Source organism: Xenopus laevis, chromosome 5S, assembly GCF_017654675.1.
Source record: "Xenopus laevis strain J_2021 chromosome 5S, Xenopus_laevis_v10.1, whole genome shotgun sequence".
NCBI classification, from domain to species: Eukaryota; Metazoa; Chordata; class Amphibia; order Anura; family Pipidae; genus Xenopus; species Xenopus laevis.
The window spans coordinates 20613179-20632106 of NC_054380.1; the positions used below are offsets into that span (position 1 = coordinate 20613179).

The following is an 18928-nucleotide window of genomic DNA, read 5'->3' on the forward strand; positions in this document are numbered from 1 at the left end:
GTTTTTTGTCTTTACTTGCCCTTTAAAAGGGATCTTAAGCCACAGAATTAATTTTGTGGGCACTTCTGACATTAACATTAATTTTCAATTGTTAATGGTTTCTGCAATATTAGTGGTTGTTAATATCAGTCTTGTGGCTCCAGAGTTAAGAGAATCAGCAACCCTAGGATCAACTGACTATATGGGAAGCGCATAGACTGATGCTTAACCGAAAGTAGTGCATAGAGATGCTTGACCAATTCAATTCAATTTAAGATCCCCTTTAATGCAATACACAGTGCAAACGTCTGAGGAAAGAAATACTATTATATTTTGTCTCTCTGTTCAAACTATGAGCTTTTTAACAACCTCTGCATCTCTGGCCATCCCAGCAAGCCCTTTTACAATGGAACGGTAAAGAGCTGGGCCCCAATACAGGTATGGGATCCGTTATCCTGAAAACCCGTTATCCAGAAAGCTCCGAATTACAGAAGGGCCATCTCCCATAGACTCCATTATAATCAAATTTTTAAATATTTCCTTTTTCTCTGTAATAATAAAACAGTAGCTTATACTGGATCCCAACGAAGATATAATTGATCTTTATTGGAGGTAGAACCAGCCTGTTGGGTTTATTTAATAAGCTCCGAATACCCAAAATTCCCCGAAACCCGAGGGCTAAAAATCCCGAATATAAAACCACGGCATCTCAAACCTGTCGAGGTTGCATAAAAGTCAATGGGAACAGTCCCATTGATTTTTGGTTGTGTCAGGGGGTTTTGGGCAATTTCACGATATTTACGCAGCTTTCGAGTGAAAACTCCGAAAAATTCCGAGATTTCGGGGAAGATTCACGAAAAAATCTTGAAAATCTGAGCTTTTCCCGCAATGCAAATTTTTGGGAAAATGTAATAATAAATAAGCGTTAAAAAACCGAGGGTAAGATCAGAGTTTGTAGCAGCTGATATTGAGATAAATTCGGACCTTGATAAATGACACCCCAAATGTTTACATGATTTTCTATTAGATGTATGAAGATCTAAATTATGGAGAGATCAGTAATCCGGAAAACCCCAGGTCGCGAGGATTCTGGATAACAGGTCCCATACCTGGTCTTATAATAAAACAGCCTACAATATATATATATATATATATATACACATGTGGAAGCTGCAGTCACTTGTAGGCAAGTAAGTGGACCAAAGAGGCAACATAGAGATGATATGTAGAGCCTTACACAGACTGAATTTAAACTGTGTATGTTACAAAATGAAGAACATTTTATTTTTTGTTCATGTATGCTAATGGGTTTCTTAAGACTGAATAAAACGCATATTATATCAAATTAACAAAAGACAGGGGAAAATATATACTTTGATAAGAGCCACGTGAACTCAGTGCTTCTATAGAATCTTGCGCACACAAAAAGCCTGAGAGATCTTCATTGTATGAAAGGGAAACAGCCACAATGAGAAATTAAAAGGAAATGATAGGAGAGTCCATGGCTACAACATGTGAGTGAGCTTATTATGACAGGTAGGCACATTGCAGAGATTGGATCATTATGATGTAAAGTGGCGCTCCTTTTGATCACTCAGTGTGAAATGCCACCCACGTGTAAACACTCGCTGACATGATTTATTTTTGCCATAGCAAGCCTTCTTTTCATCAGCTGCCTTTTATAGGTGTCTGCTAGGGAAGTGACAACTTGCCAACACAAAATGTCATGTCCCACTCATATTCGATTCCATTAGAAGATAAAATCGTCAGCTGATGTGTTTGCTGTTCTATATGTACACACACTCATACCATCAGCACTCCTGCACTAATACAGTTTACACACAGATCTCCTTTGGGACACTCCAGGGACTGGTCTGGTTGCCATTTTGGAGTCAAGGAGGATATTTCCAACCCTGAGGCAAACTGGAGAGGCTTCAAATGGGATTTCTAATTTTCTCTGGATCAATTAGCAGTTAGGCAGGTTATTTATAGAAATAGACAGGTATGCGTTTGCCCCAGGAAATTGCACCGGCCTGGGGTTATACCAGTGAGCACTACGGAGCGATCCACTTCAGCAGTTGAACGAAATAGACGACTTTTTAGTTAAAGTTCAGCTTTTCGTTTCGACTGTCCATGCACAGCCGCACAAAGAAAGCGGATGACGGAAGAGAAGCGTTCTGTGGTGCTCACTGGTATAACCCCAGGGCGGTGCCATTTTCTGCTGATAGGAGCACCGGCCTTTGGCACCCCTTTCCTTCTCCTTTAAAAGTTTGAACTTGATGGACATCTTTTTTCAACCTAACTTACTATGTTACTCAACACAAATGTTTTCCCTGGTGCTCATCGGGGGGGGGGGGTCCTACTAATGGCATACAGTGCAAATTGGGACTAAAGCCCTTCAAGCTGAAGCATATATATGCAGAAGACTGCAGAAACTTCTCGCTTCTCAGTGAACTTTGCTTTGACATTTTCCCTACTTATGTTCCTATGTAACCTTTGAACATTATGGACAGGAGTGTAGGTAGATGCCTTGCTGGCCTTGGGTAGTCTATTTGCTCCTAACTCTGCCAGGACCTAAAAACATAAGGTATTGGCTAGAAAGTTGCATGTAAGGGCATGTGTGCCGATATATGTTGTAATGGAAGCAAGTGACCGTCAACCTACTGAAATATTGCAGGTCAGATAAGGAATTAATAAGATGACAGTTGGGTCTTGAGCACAACTTGTTCCCAAGTTCAAAATGATCATTAACACTACTAAGGAACATTCAAAGGCTTCTAAAGGAAATAATTGGAGGACCCTACCAGTTAAAGCCCTGTAACATTTATCCTTCATTTTACATAGATGAAAGTATACATGGGGAGACAGGTAGACTCGCCTAAGCCGATCGCTAGCTCTCTGCAAACAGAACAACTAGGTATCCCGTTTTATGTTCCTTTTAATCTTTTGCCTCAGAAGAACCTAGGAAGTCATTTTAGGCAATGATACTTTATTTAGAGGGGCGTGTAAAAAAGAAAAAAACATCAGTAAAGGTGGTTTCATTGATGTCTGCAGTCTTTGCAGCAATGCCATTTTCCAAAGATTTTAGTGGTTTACTCTGCATGCTCCACCTAGTGGCACAAGGCAGAATGCATTCATAAATAAATACCAAAACCAAGCAGTCACCATCTATTCGTCAACACCTTAGGAAACCTAACGTCCACTTGAATTAGAATGCAGGCTGGCGTCCACAGGCTTCAGTCTGAACAGTCTCTAGACAGCTGAGCAGATGCATTAGACTTACCTTTGCCTTTATCCTTTTTACTGAGAACTAGGTCTTTCCTCTGCAAGGATGAATCTGGAGAACTGAGAAATGCTGGGACTTTTGATTCAGCTGCATCTTTATACCAAGTCTACATAAAAGAAAAAATCAGTCAGGCGGGGCAATAAAAGATAAATATTGCTGTTGTAACGGAGTAGTATTGGAAAGAGTTACAGAATGCTCAATAAGGAGCTTATGTTCTAGGAGGTCAAACTTTAAGTTCTGTAAAGGCTTCCTATAAGTTTAGTCTTCCTCGAAGCTACATGCCACAGCTGACCACTGCTGTGTTGATAGTGCAAAGACATTAACTGCCTAAATAAATGCATTACATTACCTCTGGTACATCAAAGGAGACTTCTTGTCCACTTCTCCTGAAAATATCCGCCAAAAGCCTCAACGTTCTCTCCCGTGGTATCGCATTTTCTTCTTGAATTTTAGTCCATACAGCATCTGCTTTCTTCCAGTCATCATTTTCCTCTGAAATTCGACGAGCATGCATAAAATTACACACCAGACCCAAAATTTTGAAGCATTATACTCTTTTGTGACCCAAAAAAAATGTCCTATCTGAAAATACTTACTGCAAAGTTTCAGAAGATAGTAGTACATGTCGTCTCTGTCACACTCAAAGAGCTTTTGGGTCATATCTACTAAGTTTTCAAGAGGTTCCAGCTTTAAGAAACACAGAAAAAGCAGGAAACCATTATTTTAAGAGAAAAACTCAAAATACAACATTCTTAAAGGAGAAGGAAAGCTACCAAAGCAGTTTATTGCCAATAGATTAGCCACAATAGTGAAAGCTATCCCACTATATTTATTCTGTAGAATGTTTTACCATACCAGAGTAAACAGCTCTAGAACCCTCTCTGTTTGTTTACTATAGCACCTGCCATATTAGCTTGGTGTGACATCACTTCCTGCAGAGTATATCTCTGCTCACTCATAGCTCTGGGCCCAGGGGAGGGGGTAAAAGGAAGAGGAGGAGGTAAAAAGGGAGGGGAGGAGGTAAAAAGGAGGGAAGGAGGGTGGGGGAGATGAGCAAACTGAGCATGCTCAAGCCCAAGCCCTGGAGGTTTAAGCTGAAAACAGGAAGTCTGATACAGAAGCCCATGTGTACACAATAGAAGGAAAGCAATTAAGTGTTTCTTTTGACAGATGACTCAAAGCAGCATTACTTTGACGGTTTACTGGTGTATTTATATAGATCTTTCTGATAAAGCTTAATTCTTTTTAGCCTTTCCTTCTACTTTAAAAGTCAGGCTACATAGCCACCCCTCTGGTGACCAGTTCAGGTTTTTAAGTAACAATAAAACGGAACATGACAAAAGCACACAAAACACAGATTGTATTGTTTCATCTCAGATTTCTCTAGGAATCAAGCCCTCTTGCTTATTCTTTGCCAAGTTTTTCAGTATACTCTGGAGCTTGACGGAGCTACTAAAAGCTGCACTTTCATAAGCAGGTGTTAAATGTACTTGGCTCCAACTCTGTCAACAACAGGCGGAATGGCAAGTTCCCAAAAGCTTTTATAAAGACACAAAAGAATAACTCCTGTGTAGAACGATTTCTGTAATGCTACTGTAACAATGTTAATTTTGCATAGGTGGTACCCCCCCCCCTTAGAAATAATTCAATTTTATTCTAGACGTTTGACTGGTGCCCTGCTTGATACAAGAGTTTACCATTCTCAATCGACCGCTTGGAAAAAGAGCAAGGAATGCATGAGAACAGCAGAATAAATTTTGGAAATACAATAAACGAAATCGAACTTAGGCATGGTCAGCTTCTATTGTGATAAAGTTCAGCACATCTGTGGCATTCGTATGCTTAAGCTGGCAAATTTCAGCCTTACTGCCTGATGCTGTATATCGTGGACCATCAAGATGTAGATGACGGGCAGTCCGTTTGTATGGACAGAAAATATGGACTGATAATGATTTCAATCGGTGCTTATCTGAGGCTCCTGCCACTTCTGTTTTGATTCATTCTATTGGGTAATTGGAAGGGCAGATGGAACAAGGTCATGTATAGTTGCCTACAGTCTAACCATTTAACCATGGAGCAGTCTTAGACATGGAGCAAATAATAAATGACGATATTTAAGCTTGCAAATTGTGTCATTGCTATATGGGGGATTCACTTCCAACTCCCACTATGATAATGTCAAGGTACATGTGTTGTTCAAGTTAAATAATTGGGGCATTAAAGTAACTACGCGTGCATGTTTTGTGACAGGCAGTAGATAAACTCAAGAAAGCAACTGAAAGGGGACTCCCATAGTACTATTCTATTTATAAGGGGCTGAAGGAGATAGATCTAGTCCAAGGTTCAGATATGTTCATGATGGTCAGTATATTTCAAGGAATATTCAGTCAAGATCCTCCCTTGCGGCTCTACTGCAAGCAATGGATTTCAAAAGAAACACTTCCGCCATGACAATCTTGTACTCCCACCAAAACCCAAAAATATAAAGATCTCACCTGATTTGCTGCAATGCATTTCCCCGCAAACCACTGCAACCTTCCTGGACGAGCTCTCAGTCCTGCAGTCTAAAGAGAAGGAAACATAGGATTAGTTAAACATTTCATGCACATTATTTGGGTAAAATCCAAACAATGCAGCACTGTTAGCAAACTAGAGTAGAACCCCGTTTTTTTCCCCAGCGAACGACGTCAAAATGCTGTAAATTGAAGAAAGCAAAATTTGGGGGAAAAAAGGCGCCACTCGCATTATGGGTCCATGCAAACACAATGTCAATTCCAGGAGAATGTTGAATCCGGGGTACTGTATGTTCCCATCCAATATGCCTGTCCCTGCTCCCAATTCTGATTCGTGCCATAACATGTTTCAGGCTTAACCTGAACCTGTTTAATAATGGGCTGGTTAAACCCAAAATATTTGTTTTGTGGCATGAATTAACCACTTGTTTCACCTTACCGGAGAGCTGCTAAACTCTTCTTTTCAATCAACACTACCGATACAAAGACTACTCAAAATTTTACTTACGGCAAAGAAATACAGCCTTTTATGTTACCATAGTCGTAATTTCTTTATTACATCTTCCCCCCCATTTCAAAGAAGACAGGCAGGAAGACAGCTGTGAATGGTACTTGTGGCCAATGGTACATACCATCACCCCCACATTTAAATAATGTGTTGCCACATGCCCATTGGAGAGGACTACATGAACTATCTCCAGACCATCACATTTGTGGATAATCCTTTTCCCCGAAAAGGAAAAAAACCTGCAACGGGTACATTCACTTACAACTTTCAATATCATCTCCGATTCAAACGCCAATGATCTAAATAGCGAAAGCCTTACATCTTAATATAGCAAATCCCTACTTGTACCAAACTGATTGAAAATGCCGTCTTTGTGAGGACAGCCGAGTATAACAACGGATATCTTTGCATTTCATTTTGTTATGGAGAACTGTTTCCCATAGACTGGGTCTCAATCATCAAAAGAACATCTAGGTCAGATTAAGCAAATCTCCTTGGCTTGCGCCGCCGTGCATATTCGTAGCTTATCTTTGGCATCTGAGTGAATTACACATGCACAGTCAGCCTGGCAAGCAAATCCACTTTGTACAAGACTAATCAAAGTTTACCGTCAAGTTCACCTCTAAATGAAAATACACCAGGCAGAAAAAATCTATTACATGGCCAAATCTAGACCCATCATGCAGAACAACAGTGAGTGCAAGATATATGGACTATTAAAGGATATAATAAAAAGTAAATACTGCACGAGTGTTTGTATTCACTTGATAAAATTTAGCTTAAACTTTAAATAACTTTGAGTATAAATGTTCAGGTTTCAAGATGTTTTATTGTATTTACTAGGTTAATCACAGGCAAGGAGGCCAATATTTGGTAAATAATACAGCAAGATTTTCTGTTTCCACATGAACCTATGCTTTCACAATTAATTAGATCACTGACTTATCTAAAAGAAACATTCAAAGGCCACCAAGGTAGATGTGACCCAGCTGGGCCTATTGTAACAGAACCAACCCAGATATCACACAAGTATGATAGGTCTTCTGAACATGGCTTGGCTTGTGGAAATACCATAAGCAATAATACTTCATAAATACAGGTATGGGACCGGTTATCCAGAATGCTTGAGACACGGGGCTTTTCAGATAACAGATCTTTCCGTAGTTTGTATTTTCATACCTTAATGCTAATAGAAAATTAGTGTAAACATTAAATAAACCCAATAGGCAGGTTTTGCTTCCAATAAGGATTAATTATATCTTAGTTTAAGTAAGGATTTAAGTACAAGGTGCCGTTTTATTATAACACAGAAAAAGGAAATATTTTCCAAAGTATATTATTTGGGGCAAGTAGAGCTCAAATGTTGGAAACCTTGCATCGTGGCCTCTCTAGGTCCTACAGCACTGAAAGGCTGTCTTAGCATTTATAAATGTTATGCTCAAGTGCTATGAATGTTTATGAATTAGTGACTGGTTGTTACTACAATACATTACTGCTGCCCAGGAGGAGACTAGTTTGGGGGGGGGGGGTACTTTTGCTATCAATGAGAGAGCCCACTTGTGATCTGAAACAAAATGCCACAACATCAGTATACAGCAAGCAACTGATGGCCACAATGGCTGGTCTACACAGTGATTGGCATGTTAGGCTGTTTTTTTCATTTTTTAAACCCCCCAACCTCCGCCACGGATTTCCGTAGGAAATCCGATGAAGGAGCTGAGGGGTAGCAGGGCCAAGGAAGCATGTGACATCACACGCACGGTATCGGACATAAATACAGTCCTGTGTACGGGTATCGGACTGTTCTCCAGAATACTCAAGACCTGGGCTTTTCCAGATAACAGATTCTTCCGTAATTTGGATCTTCATACCTTAATAAACATGAAATAAAACCAATAGGCTGGTTTTGCTTCCAATAAGGATTAATTCTATCTTAGTAGGGATCAAGTACAAATTCGTTATTACAGTGAAAAAGGAAATCCATTAAAAAAAAAATGAATTATTTGGATAAAATAGAGTCTAAGGGAGATGGCCTTTCCATAATCTGGATAACGGATTTCCAGATAACGGATGCCATACATGTATTTATTTTAAAAAATGGTTTTTTTTGCTTCCCAGAGGAAGATCACGGTGATGTGATCGAAACGTTGGAATTTCTTTAGTTTATTAAAATCAGTTAATTTTATACAATATAAATATACGAAACATCAGTTATTATTTTATACCCAACAGGCAAATCTCAAAATCTCTAACCAAGAATCGAACGTTAATTTATTATTTATTTTTCCCCCATATCAAAAGGGTCTCCTTCTGATTTCTCTAATTCTTTTAATACAATGCAAAAGCAATCTTGATAAGAGAATTTTAATCTTTAACCTTGGGATTTTGAGGAGATTAAAGACTTGCATATCTATACGCAGTTATCGGTATATATTTTATGAACGCATTATATTCTTTCAATCAGGTAAAACTGTTAAGATAATCTCTCAGTTACAGAAACAATCATTAAAATACTATGTTACAGCTGACAGAACAATTAGGTGATTTCTAATATCCTTATATTATGCGGTAGGGGGTGCATTATCCTTCAACGCAGAGGTTGATATATTTCTGCATTACTGTATTAGGACTGGATATAAGTCAATATAAGAAATGTAACCAAGAAGATTCAGATGGCATACACATAGCAAAATGTGCTTAAACTTTGTGATTTATTTGGATCTCTGCACTGTTCTGATATCTCAAACGGCATGGTATATATTAAAAGGAAGTAAAAAATAATTAAGAGGGGTTCCCAAACTTTTTCATATGACTTTATAAGTCAATGGGAGAGGTCCCTACCCTATTTGGAAGTTTCTGAGGTCTTTGCTGGAATTAGCCTGACAATCCAGCTATTCCGGACTTTTCAGTCAAAATTCGGGGCTTTTCAGGGGAAAAAGCATGAAAAAAATTGAAAAAACTCTGTACGATTCAGAATTCAACTCGATTTTTTCTTTAATAATGAATAAGGTCCAATCATGGACTCTATTTTGCCCTTACTTTTTTTAATTGAAATAATCAGAAAAACTTGGATTTTGATAAATACCCCATATGTAATAAAAGGCACTAAGTTTGCCCAGGAGCAGTAACCCATAGCAACCAATAAGCGGTTTGCATTTAAAAAGGTGACTGGTAAACTCTACCTGCTGATTGGTTGCTATGGGTTACTGCTCCTGAGCAAACTTAGTGCCTCTTATTCCATAACCCCATTAATGTTTTGTAAAATTCTATTTTTCACAGAGACATAGAGGAAGCAATGCTTAGCCAATGCCATGGAAGTGCCTTACGATAAACTATATAAAACATTTTTGCTGGTAGGTGCCTGGTTTGGCAAAGGACTGAGCAGAAAGGGTTGGTGTTTGGGTAGTTGAGCCAAATACAGGCACAGAAAGATGTGGTTTGGACAGCTTGAGGAGCCAATAAAAATATTTTTTTACTATCCAGAATGCTGTAGGGTTTTCCAAATAAGGAGTCTTTTCCATAATTTGGATCATCATACCTGTCTACTAGAAAAAAATGTAAACATTTATTAAACCCAACAGAACGGTTTACCTTCAATAAGGTTTAATTATATCTTAGTTGGGATCAAATACAAGCTACTGTTTTATTATTACAGAGAAAAAGGAAATAAGGTTTACAAACTGGAATTAATTGAATAAAATTGAGTCTACCTTCCCATAATTTGGAGATTTCTGGATAACAGGGTTCCTGATAATAATGTATCATTCCTGGCAATGTAGAATTAACAGAATGTAGTCGTCATGACGGAGGATGAAGTTTTAAACATGACAAAAATATTTCTTAATATATTATTATATATATTTTCTCAATATATCTCATTTTTTTTTTCAAACCTTTGCATCAAGATTAATAGGTTTATCAAAATCCAAAAATATCTGATAAATTTCTGAAAAATATTTCAACCAAATCCACACAGATTTTTTCCCCCTTATTTACAAATACATTTCCCCGAAAATTTCCTGAGCAGGAGAAAATTCGATAAAATCATGAAAACATTAGAATCATACAATTTTTTCGTATTATTGCCCGAACACCATGAAATCTTCGGATTATTGCACAAAACCCAGTGCAGATCAGGATATCTTCAGGACTTCTCCCATTGACTTCTAAATGAACTCAGCAGGTCCGACTTGGAGTACTTCTTTTATTCGGACAACATCAGTGTTTTTTTCCCACTTTTAAGACCAATGAGATAAATATGGACTTTGATAAATAACTCCCTAAGTGTTGAGTGGCACAAGAGGAAGGAAGTCCCATCAAAATTATTGATCTACTGTATTTGCCACCCAGGTGACAGTCCAAGTGCAGCAAACCCATTTGTTTATGCCTAAAGTATAGTAAGTAAGTAATCTGTTTAAAGGGATTCTGTCATGATTTTTATGGTGTTGATTTCTGAATGACACTGTTTACACTGCAAATAATTCATTCTACCATATAAAATTTCATTCCTTTCATTTCATTTTTCTTTAATTGTAATATTGATGCGTAGGTGCATCTCATGTCATTTTGCCTGGTCACGTGCTTTCAGAAAGAGTCAGTGCTGCACTATGGAACTTCTTTCGGACAGGCTGTTTTCTCCTACTCAATGCAACTACTCAATGTAACTGAAGGAGGCTCAGTGGGACATGGATTTTACTATTGAGTGCTGTTCTTATATCTACCAGGGAGCTGTTATCTCGTTACCTTACCATTGTTCTGCTGATGGGCTGCTGGGGGAAGCAGCTTGCAGTAAAGAGTGACTGAAGTTTATCAGAGCACAAGTCACGTGACTAGGGGCACCTGGGAAACTGACAATATGTCTAGCCCCATGTCAGATATCAAAATAAAATATAAAAAAAATCAGTTTGCTCTTTTTTAAAACAAATTTCATTGCAGAAGTCTGATGGAGCAGCACTATTAACTGATGCATTTTGAAAAATGCCATGACAGCATCCCTTTAACACAGTGAACCCATTGAACATAATTTCATCTAGAGATGTAGATGTATGAGTAATTAGCAGAATAAAGTTGTCATAACGGAGACTATTTCCTGTCTAGCAAACACTTTTTTTCAAACCTTCAACCAACATATTTTGGAAGTCACTGGGGGGGGGGGGGGGGTAAAGAGAAAAAAAAATAGGATAGGGGCGGATTAGATTTACCATGAGACCAGTCTTGAGCTGCTCTTTTTCACTGATCACTTTCAGGGAACTCAATTCTCATTCGAATCTGGATAAAATATCCTAATCCTAAACAGACCAAGTTTGTCACCTACCACTTCCCATTAAGCCGCTTACCAGAGGCAGACGAGGAGAAAACAAATCCACAGAAATGAAAATGCCGAAGAGGAGCAGTCGGCCGCCCCGTTTAGCTGATTTTAAAGTCTTATGAATAAATCTGAGCTGGGACAGCCGCAAATTAAATTCCAGCACTTTTAAGTACAACAAAGAATTCCTTGGCAAAGAGGATTAAGCAACTTTACACCCGGGAATGCTCGTTTAATTTAATTGTTCCACACAATCCAAGATTGAGTATGCAAATATATTTTCTCCCCCCCCCCTTCTTTCCCTTTGCAGAACACTATATTTAACAAATGTAAGGAAACAGATCGAGAGCACAGATGAGACTGCTTCCTCTGAACTGTAATTATACTGATAAAGCGGCATTTCTTTGGCTGGATAACTTTTTTTCTCCCCCAAGCCCATTATTGGAGATGAATTATATTAACTTAAATCAGAGGAAGTGTAATTAAAGGTTAAAATATTAAGTGTGTTCCAATTAAGCAACTACATGACATTGTGATTAGAGGACTGTACTTAAATTCCCACCTCGATGATCTTTCTGACTTCTTTGTACTTTTCAGTGTGAAGAAACGCAAAGAGCAGGTCATAGAGCATGGTCATCTCCCCCCTCTCCTGACTTACATGGTCCATTGCTGTTGGGAAGGAGAAAAAATAAAAGAAAAAAGCTGTTACATTGTCTAGGCGTCTTGACTTTGCTTTTGTTAAAAGTGAAATGCGCATTTTTCTTTCATGATTAATAACACAGGAATGCTTCGTCCCCGGCACTGAGGTCACGTAGAAAAGTTTTAGAAAATAAATGCCACCTACATTAAACAAAAAATATAAATTTTAAGAAACATTCCATTAAAAAATAAAGTTTTTATCACTTGGTAGAGCCGTTATTCCAACCATAAATAAGTCAAGACAATATTTGGCGAATTTGTTTTTCTTTTCTTCTAGAATTGATTTACTAGGATCAAAAAAATCATGATAGTGACAGGTGTGAGGTATCAATTAAAGATAAAACAATATGACTGCCCTCTGAACTTGTAAAGGATTGGGGTACAGAGGGGCAATCTCTGTTTTTCAGGGTTATCCCTTGAAAGAAATGGACTTTATTCAAATCATTTGATTTCATCATTGAATAAGGATTTCTGCCCCCAAAACTGGCCTAAGATGGCTGGTTGTAGAGTCCAACTGGTATGACCCATGCCCGACCCAAACCGGCTGAGCTCTAAACTGACCCACAACTGCCATCAAACACATCCCCCTATCCAAAGTCACTACCCGACCCAGGACCTGTGAAACCGGAAGTGACATCATCTCAGACTAGAAGTTGAGTCAGTTTGCGGCCCATTCATCCAGAAAAGTACAAAAAAAAATGTCCTTGCAGCTCCAGGGAGGGTCCAGTCCTGCACATTTGCCAGGTACGCAGGTGGACTAGCCGTGGACTACACGGGATTCAGGGATATTCTACCGACAACCAGACCAATTCACACGTATTCTGCGGGTCCTGACCCAGTGCAGGACTGTAGCTGGTTGCACTTGTTTGGTAAAGTCACCAAAATAATGTACTTCTGTATTAAGAATGCGCTGAATTAATTAATTGATTTGGTTTGGTATTCGGCACGTTCCTTGTGCCTGGCCGAACCAAATTCAAATCATTACTTTGGCTCCTGCACAAACACTCTTGGTGGATTTTGTCAAAGAAAAATGCAAGACTTTGCATTTAGTGCCAAAATTTGCAGTGTGTATTCCCGCTGGAGCTGACACAATGGTTTCCTGACCTGAACAGAAGAGGGAGGCTGCTGCCAGCAGAAGGGGCTGAAATCAGCCTGCTGAATTTCAATAGCCCGATTTCGACCCCAAGTGGCCCTAGCCTAATGGCATACATGGCTGATGATTGGCAGATGGAGAAAATCAGATGCACTCCCATTGCTCTTTCTACTTGGTGCATTGAGTTAGGAAGTGAGCACCCAGATCAGATTTCCTTGAGCATATCGAGCAAAGATGAGAGCACAGTGGCTTTTTTCTCCACCTCCATTAAAAAAAAACAGTCCTTGAGTGCTATTATCCTTAAAGGGCACCAATCATGGCCAAAATCGTTTACTAAGCAAATACACTATGTGAAAGTTCAAGAAATCCGATTAAAACAGTTAGAATTGTTTGTATAATGTAAATCATCATCTCACTATTCCTTCTGCAAGATCTACCCTGCAGTTCTAGCTGAGGCAGCCATCTTGGATTTCACTGGCTCCTCCTACCTATATTTCCCAGCCAACTGCAGCTCTGAAATCTCGCACATGCTCAGTTGAAATTGATTGCTTATCAACCCTTCTAAGCTATTTCCAAATCAGCCAAACCTCTGTGTTAGCTGCTGTTCAGTAGTGCTGCCACCTGCTGGAAGTTAGTGTGTGCCCTTCATTTGCATAATGACTTTACCAGCAGGGGACAAGATAGGGAAATATCCTAATACTTCCAATGGAGGAGTTTACTTAAAAAAGGCATTCTGGGTAGAATACTCAAAGCAGTGTGACAATCTGAGCATGCTCCTGAAATTTGCATATTATAGTCTCAATATGGCCTCCCTCAGTGAAAGAACCCATTTGACAAAGTAAGGGATTTTTTTTTAAAACCTGCAGTTTTTTCAAAAAACTATATATGTGGTTTGATTAAACGTGTTTAGCTTGTACTGGTCAGATTGTTAATATGTGTTTGATTTTGGCTGTGATAGGTGCCCTTTAAGGACAGTGCATTTATAACTTACACGTTTATAGGTTTGAGGCATCTATATATGAAGTGTATCTGAAAAGTGAACCATCTTGGGTGGACATTCCCTTTAAATGTGATTTTAATGGGTAGCTGACATGTTATTTTGTTATTAGCAGAACAGACATCTAGTAGTGTTGAAAACGAGTGACTACACCAATGGAAAGGCTGCCTGATCAGCTGCTTATATCTATGATGGGTGGCAGGGCAGGTAATCATCTCGTATACCCAGCAGCCATCAATGGAAAAACAACATTTATAACACTTATGTGGCTACAAAGAAACATAAAAACACTTTTTTGTTTTTTAAAGTAAACACAAGTACATGAATACAAACATGTTAAAAACGGTGATATTACTTGAAGCAATTAGAAGGCATTTTGTTAAAAGTGGCGAACATTCCAAGTGCCAAGCCAATTTCTCCTTCACAGATCAATTACACACTAAAAAGAATAAAAGGTACATAAAAGCGGCAGAGAATGTTCATCAAAAGGGGGGCGAGTCGGTATAAAATATGGCGGCTAATTATGGTTTATTCATTATCCATAAAAACATGGGAGGGCATCAAGATAATGCCGTACACATAATACCTGTCATTCATTAGCCCTTGTTACAGCGCCTTGAGTAACCGTGGTCTCTATACAGATGAAAAGACCACACTATGGGAAGGCTTGTAATTAAATACTCAGGTTAGCAAAATGTTCTAAGTGCTACTGAAAAGCTTTTATCTTGGCTTTTTGCATGGGGGGGATGGATTGTGAGCGTAAGATTAGATATGTCCAAGTAGCAGTGTTATGACATGAATTAGGCATTGTTAGGCCCATACAATGAAAATGACATTTGTACTTCTTTCAATTGCTAGGCATAACCTCTTACAGTGTACTAATAGGGAAACGATTCGGGCACTTGTTCTGAAAAGATCCGCAAAACAAACCAACCCTCCATATGAAGAACTGGAAAATTACCCCCAGGGTTTGTGTGTTTGGAGAGAACCTACAAATAACATATACACAACGCAAACAAAGGTTGAAAAAGCATCAAATTAAAAGCAGCGCTAGGCAAAGTTCTTAAGCACTTTACAATTACAGAACTGTATATTACGCTAGTAAATTGTGGTTGGATAACTCGATGCAAATATTTAAGGTTCGGGTAAAGGAAAAAGTAAAGGAGCCTGGGCTCGGGCAGGTGTCCGTTTTTCTACCTAAGCTTTACAACTGATTGAAGCTTGGTCAGATATAGAAGAAAAAATGCTAATGAAGGGAAACGTTGGTATTAGCGACATGTGTGTGCCAGCAGTACCCAACCTTACCCACCTTCGCCCAACCTGGCAAGCACTCATTTATTTATAATCTTATTCAACCCACCCATTTCTGATATCATCACAGGGAGAAATGTATAAATACAGTCATATGAAAAAGTTTGGGAACAATTCTTTGGAGTACTCAAAATTTTTGCACAGCCAGTTTTTTTGATTTCATTTCATACAACTGAATACTGCTTCACTAAAAATTTTTTGTTCAGAAAACACCACAGCAGTGTTCCTGGGAAATGAAAGACATAGCACTCATCTTTTTCATTGAAAGTGGAGTAAATTATTATGCAGGCTGAGAGGGGTTCCCAAATTTTTTCATGACTGTAAGCCCCAACAGGCGGCTGCTGGAGGAATTAAGGATTTTCAAGAATCAAAGAAAGGCACATCATGGGCAGGGTGGCAGAGTTCATTCAGCCTGTGACCTATTGACGACTGTCTAATACAGCACTTTTCTGGCCCTAACCCACTTGACCCTTTGGATTTGGGTCAGCTCACACATCACTTAATGGTATTCCTTTACTAGAATGCCTAAAACAGTGATGAGTTGCATCAAAAAAATGCCAAAATACGTCGGAAAACACTTCTGTCACACTTTTGACACAAGTTTTGTTTTTTTGTGAGAGCTCCTCCATGATCTATATATTTATTTATCACCGATTATCAGATCCACACCACGTAAGCTTTTGCATAAGGTATATGAAAGACTAGACAGAGTTATAGACTCAATTCCTGCCTCCAACCAGAAAGTGCATTGTTGTTTAATTATGGTAGAAATTTTATAGTAAGGCAAAATAGGACGTTTTTTGTTTGTTCGTTTGTAACATTTGTAACAGTGCCAAGAAAAATCTGCAGATTAAGCAGCTAAAAACTGTCCTAAGAGTGAAAAAATATTCTGTTTGATAAAGAACTGCAGCAGTCGCAAGATAAAATTGGCACATTGCACTTGAGCTGCATTCATTTTGGCAAAACAATATCTCCAGTGCTACAATATTTTCCAACTTCAGTACACAGAGGCCATTGTCCTATACTACCAGTGGAGACCGTCATTACCTCCTGTCAACTGTGCAGATTTTGGCCTAAAAAGTTGCATCTCTGCCAGGGGGATCAGATGTAAAAGCAAGCTGGCATTTTATATTTCATACATTTGTGCAGGAAGATGTATGTAATATTTACATATAATACACAAAAGCCATGAATATCTTGTAAATTATATCCTTAGAAACGGTGAGTTCTGATGTCATCAGTTATAAACGGTGAGTTCTGATGTCATTTCTGTCACATGACTCCCTAAAACATGTGTATTATAATAAATAAAGTACCCCCAGTTGCAAAATATGAGGATATTAGAAGTTACCTAGGAGTTCCATGACCTGTATAAAAACATGGTCATGAAACTCCTCGGTAACTTATAATATCCTTATATTTTACAAGAGGGGGTACTTTATTCACTATTTACTGTACCTTTCTGCAGTAGATCGGTATCCCCTTTCTCCACCAATCCACAGAGGACATCATTGCAAGCGAGGCATACAGTTATACTTCTTTCTGCAGGTGAATAGTGTATCCATGGCAGCTGCTAAGTCTCCCCTAAGACAAATCAATACATTAGTGAAACATTATCATGTTTTCTAGGCAGTTACTCTATAAACATCATCTAACTTTCAACTGAATCATCTACACAGCACATTTTTGCTCGAGATGGACTAGCTTGTCGTTGCATTAGATACGACTGCACCTAAAATTCAAACTCTAGATCCATGATATTCTTATCTTCATTGTTCTTCTTGAACCTTCATTGGAAAGTCCACCTGCCAACAAATCATGCCTTTATGATGCCAACAAAGAGATCTTTTTTGCTTACAAATGCGATGCTGCTCAAACATTGCAGCCAAGCTGCTAAATATTTTGGTCCATCTCAGGATGCAGTACATCTCAACACATATTTTACATGGATTTAAAATTGTCCTAAAAAGTTAAACACACACACACACACACAAGTAGAAAAAACATTAATTTGGTGGAATTGATAACAACCAAGGGTGCAATAAGTATCAATGTCACAGCTCTACCTTATTTCTACGTTGGAAAGCTCTGTTTACAGTGCATCTTCTAGTACCCCACTGAGACATTTGATTTTGGTGTCATTTGGGGTGAAGACTAAATTACAAGTTAATTTTAGCAATGCTAACTTATGTGAGACGGATTATTGTTGTATGGAGAAACCCTTTGAACAGAACATTGTGTTTTCATTGTACTAGATAGAAATGCAAAATTAAGATTTATTCTAATGCCATCTTTATGGACAACCTTTGGGGTTCTTCCATGTAATAAAAGTTTATTGTTTTTTCAAGATTATTCAAGATCACTGTATATTTGTGAATGTACATTACATGCCATTGCAACAAAAAGCTCAAACTCTTACATTGTCCTGAAAGAAGCTTCCCCCCCCCCCCAATTTAGAAATACATTTTTCTCTTTTCAGAACTGTAAAACAATTACCACGCGACTGTCTATATCAAAATCCCCACAGCATGAATAAAACTGTTTTAGGTCAAAACGCTTAATTAATGAACAATTACAATGCCACTCAAATGGACATGCTAATTGACTCTGGTCTCAAAACGCTTGATTCAAGTGAGATTCTGCTTGTGCGCCACAATGAGAGGGAAGGGAAAATGAACTGACAGCGCTGGGAAAAGGGAACGGAAATTATCAGTGGATTAAAAAGATGATTTATGGAAAGGCACCAAATAGCTGAACATGTTTTATTTAACAGCTGAGCAAAAAACAAAACACTCAAACGTTATGGACACATCTAATAAAGCCATTTGAAGCATTGAAACTTAGATTGTAAAGTGAAATAGAAACTCAAATATGCCAAAGAACTGGAGAATTATAATTAAAAAATTCAATGCAGTACAGCTTTGCCATTGGGTTTAATAGAAAACCACTGAAATTACCATTACACCCAGGACCATCCTAAAGTGCACATATCAGAACTGACCATGTCCACTATGCTATGACCAAACCATTCAAATGTCAGTGTATGTAAGCATGTCCAAGACTCTGATAATTCTTTAAAGCACATACTGTAGATATGTATAAATCAAGTACACAAAGCTATACAGAGACTTGTACTTTAGCCTAATGGCTATTTAAACTACTCCAAGTCTAGCATGATTGGCAAACCTGGGGCTGAGAGGACCACCTGGATGTTAGAGGGCGCAGATAACAGTAGTG

The 18928-nt window shown here is 38.5% G+C and overlaps 1 pseudogene; it reads right to left on the reverse strand.

The window, feature by feature from the left end:
* The window catches only part of LOC108717390, a 96755-nt pseudogene that overhangs the window by 23664 nt on the left and 54163 nt on the right, over positions 1–18928 (reverse strand).